Genomic DNA, 10,662 nt, shown 5'->3' on the forward strand with positions numbered 1-10,662 from the left:
TTAAGATTGTCCCTATGACCTTCATACGTCAGAACAAATAAACGTTTCATCCAATTGTGGTCTTTCATGGTCAAAGTCCTCGTTATCCCCCAAGCCTGGAGGGTCGTATTTCCCACTCTCCTGGTCAGAGTCCGGAGTCGGTCCATCTCTCAACATTTGGTGAGATACTGCATTCACCAACGCCTTGTTCACCAATCCTCGGACACAGGGAACAAAACAACAAACACATAATACAAGAATACCCCTACAAATGCTGACTGCCCATAAGATGGTGGCTGCTATGGTTTTCCATTTACCAAACATTGTATCAAACCACCCTGTCCAAGATGTACTAACTCCTGAGTTTTCAGCCCATTCTTCACTTAGAGCAGTTAATCCTGCAAGAGCTCTGGTGACCGTCCCCTCCGGTGTGGTGTTGTTAGGGATAAATGTGCAACAATGGCCCCTCACCATTTTACAGACTCCGCCCCTTTCTGCCAGCAACATATCCAGAGCCAACCGATTTTCCCAAGTCATGAGTGAGGTGGCGGATAATTGTTCGGAGATCCCCTTTACTGCATCTCTAGTCTGGTTAATAAATCGTTGTTGGTTGTAATAGATATAATTAATCCAATCCACATTCTTGTTTATTGTCACCCACCAGAAAAATCTTGTGGTAAAACCCTCCCATATTTGATTCATAGCTTTGTATTTGTCTGGAACACCCCTGGGGATGCCTATACCATCTATCCAAATTGGGCTATTTCCTTCCTGACCTATATTTCTTCTCCTCCTGATTATTCTTCCTGTTACTGGTCTTTGATGACTAATTCTTACAGGTTGGACCAACAATACTGGGGCACAAGAACCACCCATCCTTCTGGTAATGTCTGTCGAATGCTCCCTTTGTTAGTACATGCCCACCACACATCAGTCAGAGGGATGGTAAGGTTCATAATTTTTTCCCCCCCTTCCCTATCTAAATCAGTCACATTAATTATCTCCTTACAGCCATCAAAATCACCCAAGTTACGGGTGCCATTTGTGTGTCTGTAACACTGGTATTCGCCAGGAGTTAAAGTGAACCTAGGTGAGTTGGCCGAGTAAGTCAACTTTGCTAGCCCAATCCCTGTGCAATTGGGTTCTTTTTGATTGGACCCCAGGTCTAATACACAGGGAAACATTGCCTCTGGCATTGGGGCGGTCAAAATTGTCGGTCGCCCAATGGAGCATGCATAACAATCAGTCTCCCCCAACGCCCTAGCGGTGTACTTCATCCACTTTAACCAGAGATTTTCATCAGGGATTCCCTCTACTTCCCCTTGGTTCCATTTTTGGAGGTGAACATCTTTCATAGTGGACGGGTTAGTCGAATTGACTCCGTCATCCCTTGACTGATCTACTCGGTTTAGTGCTATGAATGGATTAATGACAGGACCTGGGCCCTCTTTCGACTCCACCAAATGTAATCGTAGACAGGTATCCCGTCTGTAGTCGTCCGCGCAAGCCCAGTAAGTTATTTTCATATCCTCTTTAGTGACCTTGACTATTGTTACTACCATCTCTGTGGGGATGTTGTTATACCTTATTATCCTCCAACTGGACGTCCACCCCCCGGTCTCATATCTCCGTCCCCCAGTATGTCTAAACACCTGAGCCCAGGGAGCTGAACATTTTATAATCCCACGTTGCTTGCTTACCCGCCCTGATAAGATCCCTAATCCTAATTTTGAATCTTACTCCCCACCCTTCTCTGACTCCTATTTTGTAGGTAATTCGTCCTTGAGGGTCAGTATGTCGGGTCGCTTCCCTTTTATTTCTTAATAATGGTAAGGGCATAGCGTAATTGGTGAGGGGTGGTGGTGGATCTTGACATATCAAGACTATTGCCGAGACTATGATGCAGCTCAGGGTCACCCATATTCCCAAAAACCGCCATCCCTCTCCTGCCCTTAGTCCTTCTGCTTGGTACCACCCCATACTCACACCCTAAGAACACACTACAGTGATGATAGGTCGGGGTAGGAGATCTTCGTTAACAGAGGTGATCCCCAGACCCTATTGGTCCAGTTCTTCTCTCTAACTCTGCGTGTGTTCAGTGGTGCTTGTATGTGTTCTTACCTTTTTGCAGTGGGTAACGTGGACCCAGGTTGCTCTTTCTGCTATTCTAATGGCAAAGGCGGTGACCAATAAAACCGGATCGGGGGCCTTCCCAATGGGGCTGCTTCCAGTCTTTCTTCTTTAGGGATTGTATCCACACCCAGTCACCTGGTTGGATAGAGTGGGTTACCCTCTCCTTTAGTTCTCCTGTGGGGCACAAAATCTTTGACATACGTGTTTGGTTAATGAACAGTCTTCTCATATGTCCTGCCTACGTCCCTTCTACTTCTATGTCTGCCTGCTCTAGTCTGCCTAACTCGTGCATTCTATATGGTCTCCCAAACACTTTTTCAAAAGGGGATAACCCATCTTTATCTGGTGTTACCCTAATCGTCATTAATACTATTGGTAGACATTGTACCCAATTTCTTCCTGTACTCATGTGCATTTTTCTCAGACGTGATTTAATCGTCGAATTAGTGCGTTCAATCAAACCCGCTGATTCCGGATGATATGAACAATGTTTCTTCATATTAATATGTAACTTCTGTCCAATATTATCTATCACCTGGTTGGCGAAGTGAGACCCATTGTCGGAATAGATAGTTTCTGGCAATCCAAATCTAGGGATTATTTCCTGACATAAAGCTTTAGCTACTGTTAATGCATCAGCGGAGGAGGTTGGAAAGACTTCTACCCATTTGGTATACTTGGCTATTACAGTCAAACACCATTTCTTTCCTTCACTTCTTGTAAGTTCTATAAAATCCATTTCCAACTGTTGGAATGGATATCTGGCCTGGGGAAATTCCCCTTTTGGTGCTCTCTGCTTTCCTTGATGATTACTTTGTGCACATATAACACACCTAGAACAAAATATTTAAAATTAATTTGTTATTCCGTACGCTACAAAGTGCTTTCTAATTATTTCCACCATCCTCCCGGTTGATACAGGTCTTTGCCCATGTATCAAAATTGCTGCATATCTAAACAGAGATTTTGGTAGTATAGGTAAATTACCCTGATGCCAAATTTCCCCCTTCTTGACTCCTCCCATTTTCTCCCATCTGGTCACTTCCTTCATTGGTGCTCTCAACTGGCTCTCCATCAGTAATGTTTTATCAATGTTCACCTCTTCTTTCAGATGTAAGTATGTGGGTGCTTGTGGTTTGAGACCTGCCTTCTTCGCTTCCTCATCTGCCTTTCTGTTGCCGTTGCTTATGCTATCTACACCTTTAGTATGAGCATCACATTTACAGATAGCTAACTTCTCTGGTAGGAGTACAGCATCTAAAAGATTCTAAATTAACTGGGCATGTGTAATGGTTTTGCCAGAAGTGGTTACCATTCCCCTGTTTCTCCATTGTGCAGCAAATACGTGTACTGTATTAAATGCATAGGCACTATCGGTGTAAATAGTCATCTTTTTCCCTTTACCCAAATGACATGCCCGAGTGAGAGCCACTATCTCGGCCTGTTGTGGAGAATAATTTCTAGGTAATGATTCAGCTTCTAAGACGTCTGTCTCTGGTACGAATGCTACAGGATATGCAGTTGTAACATCAGGGTATTTCTAGATGAACCATCAACAAACATAGTAACTTCCCCATCTACTAAGGCTAGGTCTTTCAAGTCAGGTCTTGGCAACACAAGTTTCTCAGTTTCAGTTATACAATCATGTGGGCTGCCATCTATTGCAATAGGAACCAGAGTAGAGGGGTTTAGAGTTGTACACCGTTCTATGGTCAAATTAGGCATATTTAACAGGATTATCATACAAGATAAATGTCTAGCGGGTGACATATAGGCCATTTTATGCTCCAACAACAGTATGGATACTGCATGCGGAACCCTTAGGGTTAAATCGTGGTACAAAACTATTGATGCCGAATCTTGCACCGCCTGAGCTGCAGCTACCACAGACTGTAAACATAAAGGCATTGCTTGTGCTACTTGGTCTAATTTAGATTAATAATATGCAATGGGTTTGTTCTTATCCCCATGTTTTGAGTCAAGACTGATGTCATACAGTGGGGGAAAAAAGTATTTAGTCAGCCACCAATTGTGCAAGTTCTCCCACTTAAAAAGATGAGAGAGGCCTGTAATTTTCATCATAGGTACACGTCATCTATGACAGACAAATTGAGGAAAAGAAATCCAGAAAATCACATTGTAGGATTTTTAATGAATTTATTTGCAAATTATGGTGGAAAATAAGTATTTGGTCACCTACAAACAAGCAAGATTTCTGGCTCTCACAGACCTGTAACTTCTTCTTTAAGAGGCTCCTCTGACCTCCACTCGTTACCTGTATTAATGGCACCTGTTTGAACTTGTTATCAGTATAAAAGACACCTGTCCACAACCTCAAACAGTCACACTCCAAACTCCACTATGGCCAAGACCAAAGAGCTGTCAAAGGACACCAGAAACAAAATTGTAGACCTGCACCAGGCTGGGAAGACTGAATCTGCAATAGGTAAGCAGCTTGGTTTGAAGAAATCAACTCTGGGAGCAATTATTAGGAAATGGAAGACATACAAGACCACTGATAATCTCCCTCGATCTGGGGCTCCACGCAAGATCTCACCCCATGGGGTCAAAATGATCACAAGAACGGTGAGCAAAAATCCCAGAACCACACGGAGGGACCTAGTGAATGACCTGCAGAGAGCTGGGACCAAAGTAACAAAGCCTACCATCAGTAGCACACTACGCCGCCAGGGACTCAAATCCTGCAGTGCCAGACGTGTCCCCCTGCTTAAGCCAGTACATGTCCAGGCACGTCTGAAGTTTGCTAGAGTGCATTTGGATGATCCAGAAGAGGATTGGGAGAATGTCATATGGTCAGATGAAACCAAAATAGAACTTTTTGGTAAAAACTCAACTCGTCGTGTTTGGAGGACAAAGAATGCTGAGTTGCATCCAAAGAACACCATACCTACTGTGAAGCATGGGGGTGGAAACATCATGCTTTGGGGCTGTTTTTCTGCAAAGGGACGAGGACGACTGATCCGTGTAAAGGAAAGAATGAATGGGGCCATGTATCATAAGATTTTGAGTGAAAACCTCCTTCCATCAGCAAGGACATTGAAGATGAAACGTGGCTGGGTCTTTCAGCATGACAATGAAACCAAACACACCGCCCGGGCAACGAAGGAGGGAGTTGAAAGTCCGTGTTGCCCAGCGACAGCCCCAAAACATCACTGCTCTAGAGGAGATCTGCATGGAGGAATGGGCCAAAATACCAGCAACAGTGTGTGAAAACCTTGTGAAGACTTACAGAAAACGTTTGACCTGTGTCATTGCCAACAAAGGGTATATAACAAAGTATTGAGAAACTTTTGTTATTGACCAAATACTTATTTTCCACCATAATTTGCAAATAAATTCATTAAAAATCCTACAATGTGATTTTCTACATTTACATATTTTACATTTACATTTTAGTCATTTAGCAGACGCTCTTATCCAGAGCGACTTACAGTTAGTGAGTGCATACATTTTTCATACTGGCCCCCCGTGGGAATCAAACCCACAACCCTGACGTTGCAAGCGCCATGCTCTACCAACTGAGCTACAGTTGCATTACATATTGCATTACTCAGATTGGTTGAACTTTCCCACTGAAACATACCAATCATTCTTACATTGTAACAGAGGTGCTGAGTTTTTCAGACCATTTTTCTGTTCAATAGGCTACACCATGTACAGCTAATGTAACCTACCAAAAGAAATATTTCTGGATTTTTTCTCATTTTGTCTGTCATAGTTGACATGTGCCTATGATGAAAATTACAGGCCTCTCTCATATTTTTAAGTGGGAGAACTTGCACAATTGGTGACTGACTAAATACTTTTTTTCCCCACTGTATATCCTTCCCTACAGTCCACCGTTTGGGTAAAAGGCCTGTCATATCTAGGAAAAGCTAAAGCTGTTTGGGAAGTGAGCAACTTTTTTATCTCTATAACTTGTTCCTCCGCCTCGGAGTTCCAAATGATTTTATCATGGGCTGCCATTGCCTTCCCATAGATAAGATCACTTAACTTCCCAGTATGCAGTGCATAATGTGGTACCCAAGCTCTACAGTAGTTTATCAACCCCAAAAAGCTCATAATTTGTTTCTTGTTTAACGGTTTTGGCGCTCCAAGTATAGCAGTTTTTCTGGATGAGTTTAACATTCGTCCCTCCTGAGTTATGGTGTGTCCTAAGTAAATCACTTCGCTCTGCCAAAGTTGAAGTTTCTTTTTGCTCACTTTGTGTCCCTGTTCTGCCAGGAAGGTTAACAATTGGATTGTATCCCTCTTACATCCCTCCTGAGTGGGATTAGCTAATAGAATATAATCTACATAAACCAACATTTGGCTTCCTTCCTGAGGTTAAAACTTTCCCAAATTCCTAGTTATAGCCTGGGCAAAGATTGTAGGACTTTCTGAGTAGCCTTATGGCATCCTAGCGTAAATCCATTTCCTTCCCTGGAATGTAAAGCCAAACCACCCCTGACTATCTGGATGAACTGGGATACTAAAGAAAGCATTAGCTAAATCAATCACCGTAAAATAGGAGTTCTCTGGTTTCAATTGGTTCAGCAATGTATGTGGATCTGGTACACATGGAGCTCTGGTAATTATATTTTTATTAACCCCCTGCAAGTCCATGACCATCCTCCAGTCGGCGCTAGGTGCCGCCTTTTTAACAGGAAATACTGGAGAGTTGCATTGTGCCTCATCTCCAGGAATTATCACCCCTCCCTTAAGTAAATGCTCAAATGTAGGTGTTATCCCTTTTATTGCTTCTGGCTTCATAGGATATTGCTTTTGGTATGGCCTGTGATCGGATCGAGGAACCACTTGTACTGGAGCTACCCCCTTAATTAGTCCCACATCGGCAGGTCCTTGTGACCATAATTTGAACGGAATTGCTGCTAACTCATCCTCCTGTTCCTGAGTTAAGAAAATATCTTCCTGTCATTCGTCAAAACTTGTCTCCAGGTGGACCCCGGGCTGGGTTTTTGCTCTCCAATTCAACTTTCTTCTGTATCTCCCAGTGGAGTGGCTATACTGATCCCCATTTGGTGTATTCTGCCAGTCAGTGATGTTTTTCCCCTGTTTTCCCAATTTACCTAGTGATAACCATTCCTCTGAAGGTTCTTTCACTAGGGAAACATGGGGGCTCCACTTTTCTCTGTACAGTCTCTGGCTCTGTGGTCCCAACTCCACCTCTACAGCTGCACCTTTTTTATCATAGTGAACCCATTTTAACCCAATTGTTCTTTCTGTGGTTTTTCTGTGGGTGCTCATTACACCATAATGTACAGTGTAAGTAATCTACTGTCATCTTGGTTGATCCAATCACTAAATCATTTGCTAGGTCTATTAGTGATTTTGGTATGTCTGTTAGTCCCCCTCTTAGCAGATCCTGGCTATACCAATAGCATGGTTCTCCCTCCCCGCTCACTACCATATTATCCCTTACTACATATGCCTTCATACCCCTCAGAGTCGGCTTCACAGCTACGTTCAACTGAGTCATGGCATCTCTTCCTAGTAAATTGACTGGACACAGGCTTGATACAAGTACAGGTATGCATACCTTTCCCCCTGAATCTTCACGTTGTAAAGTCACAGGGGCCGATAAACGCTCTATAAATTGATGGCCCGAGGCCGAGCGTACCATGATTTTTTCCCCATTAATTCTAATTCCTTAGGGCTTGTCGGCTGCACAGATCTCTGTGCAACATGCCCCTGTGTCACACAATGATGTAATATTTTTTCCCAGTACTGTTAAGGTGAGGTATGGTTTCTGTTCTTGCTGCAGAGCCAATTCAATCGTTGCCAATTCAAACACTTCACACCCCGTATCAATGGGCTCCTCTGACCCCTCTCCTCAACTATCTGTACTACTATCTTCCCCTTGTTCTAGTCATGCCTCATCTTTATCTTCCTCTTTACCGGAACTGGGTGATGGGTGACTGTAGGCCCTTTCTCTTTTTCCACCCCGATTATCTTGCTTACCCTTTCCTTTATGGCCACAGCTGCGATGGTTATGACCTGTCTTGGTACAGTATTTACACAGGGCCCAACACTCTCTGGCAAAGTGTCCTTCCTTGTTACAGTTAAAGCACTTACTTCCTCCCCCATAGGGCAGGAAAGAGTGAGGCCTTTCTCCCCTCTCTTCTGGAGTTCTACCTCTACCAGCTATTTCCCCTAGAGTGGTCATTAAATACTCTGCTCCCTTCTGTTCTTTTCTTACTCTGTCCTGTCTACTATTCTGCTCATGATGGATTGCATATCTCTTCACCTCGGCCTACAAAGTAGTTCCCCATTCCACTAAAGTCCTTTTAATATTCCTGCTTATTTCTGGTCTCATTCCACTGAGGAATGCTATTTTCAGCAACTGGGTAGGCTCAGGTATGCCACTATTTGCGTTAAATACATTTCTCAGTCTTTCTAAATATTGGCTGATGGTCTCACTGTCTTCCTGTTTACATTCATGTACTTTGGAGAAGTCAGCATGTCGATGGTAATGTTCCCTTAAATTATTACACAACTCAGTTATTTTCCCAACATATTGCCCATCATCTGCCCATGGCAGGACTGCTCCATTGGCATCCCCTGAAACCCACTGCCCCCGAACAGCTGCCCAATCTTTCCCAACTAGCGTTCTGACTGCACTCTCAATTTCCCCTGTGTTTAGCTTAAAGCTTGCTGCTAGACTCTCCAAGTCCCTCCTGAACCACTCTATTCCTGTCTTAGGTTGCACTACACCCTCTATAGCTCTTACTACATCTCGCTGTGTCCACGCCCTATACACATCCAGTGTGTCTGGTGCATGCTCCTCCCCAGCCCTTGGGTTCGGCAAGGCTATCAAAGGGTACTGGTCATCTCCTTCCTCATCATCTAACCACTCTCTCTTCCCTGGCTTATTATAGTCTTCTAATCTCTTCAACTCTCTGTGTTTAAATTCTCTAGCCCTTCCTGACTCTTTCTCTCTATCCAGTTCTTCTCTTAGCCTGCCTATTTCCTTTCTACTCTCCCTGAGTTCTGTAAGTTATTTCTGTAAAACTTCCCCCTCTTTCTTATCTTTATTGGCCTCCCTACCCTCCCCCCCTTCTTCCCCCTCTTCCAACATTCCGGCTTGGCCGTCATATGGTGGGGGAGGGGAGGGACCAGTCCTAATTTTCTCCTACACATGACAACGTTATCATCTGGGCTTTCTTTCCAAGCCTGCTCTACTAAAACTGGATATAACCTTTCTGCCCTCTGCTCTGGGGGAGGCACTGAAACCCCAACTTTTACTATATATATATATATATCCACAAAAAAATATATACATTTGGAAAGTATTCAGACCCGTTCCCTTTTTCCACATAGATTTTTCCCTCATCAATCTACACACAATACTCCATAAGGACAAAGTAAAAACAGAAATACCTTATTTACATACAGTTGAAGTCAGAAGTTTACATACACCTTAGCCAGTTCTTCACAATTCCTGACATTTAATCCTAGTAAAAATTCCCTGTTTTAGGTGAGTTAGGATCACCACTTTATTTTAAGAATGTGAAATGTCAGAATAATAGTAGAGAGAATTATTCATTTAAGCTTCTATTTCTTTCATCACATCACATTCCCAGTGTGTCAGAAGTTTACATACACTCAATTAGTATTTGGTAGCATTGCCTTTAAATAGTTTAACTTGGGTCAAACGTTTCAGGTAGCCTTCCACAAGCTTCCCACAATAAGTTGGGTGAATTTTGGCCCATTCCTCCTGACAGAGCTCGTGTAACTGAGTCAGGTTTGTAGGCCTCCTTGCTCGCACACGCTTTTTCAGTTCTGCCCACAAATGTTCTATAGGATTGAGGTTAGGGGTTTGTGATGGCCACTCCAATACCTTGACTTTGTTGTCCATAAGCCATTTTGCCATAACTTTGGAATTATGCTTGGGGTCATTGTCCATATGGAAGACCCATTTGCGACCAAGCTTTAACTTCCTGACTGATGTCTTGAGATGTTGCTTCAATATATCCACATAATTTTCCTTCCTCATGATGCCATCTATTTTGTGAAGTGCACCAGTCCCTCCTGCAGCAAAGCACCACCACAGCATGATGCTGCCACCCCCATGCTTCATGGTTGGGATAGTGTTCTTCGGCTTGCAAGCAACCCCTTTTTTCCTCCAAATATAATGATGGTCATTATGGCCAACATTTCTCCAAAAAGTACGATCTTTGTCTCCATTTGCAGTTGCAAACCGTAATCTGTCTTTTTTATGGCGGTTTTGGAGCAGTGGGCTGAGCGGCCTTTAAGGTTATGTCGATATAGGACTTGTTTTACTGTGGATATAGATACTTTTGTACCTGTTTCCTCCAGCATCTTCACAAGGTCCTTTGATGTTGTTCTGGGATTGATTTGCACTTTTCGCACCAAAGTACGTTCATCTCTAGGAGACATAACGCGTCTCCTTCCTGAGCGGTATGACGGCTGCGTGGTCCCATGGTGTTTATACTTGCGTACTATTGTTTGTACAGATGAAAGTGGTACCTTCAGGCATTTGGAAATTGCTCCCAAGGATGAACCAGA

This window comes from Coregonus clupeaformis, chromosome 14, assembly GCF_020615455.1.
Source record: "Coregonus clupeaformis isolate EN_2021a chromosome 14, ASM2061545v1, whole genome shotgun sequence".
Lineage (NCBI taxonomy): Eukaryota > Metazoa > Chordata > Actinopteri > Salmoniformes > Salmonidae > Coregonus > Coregonus clupeaformis.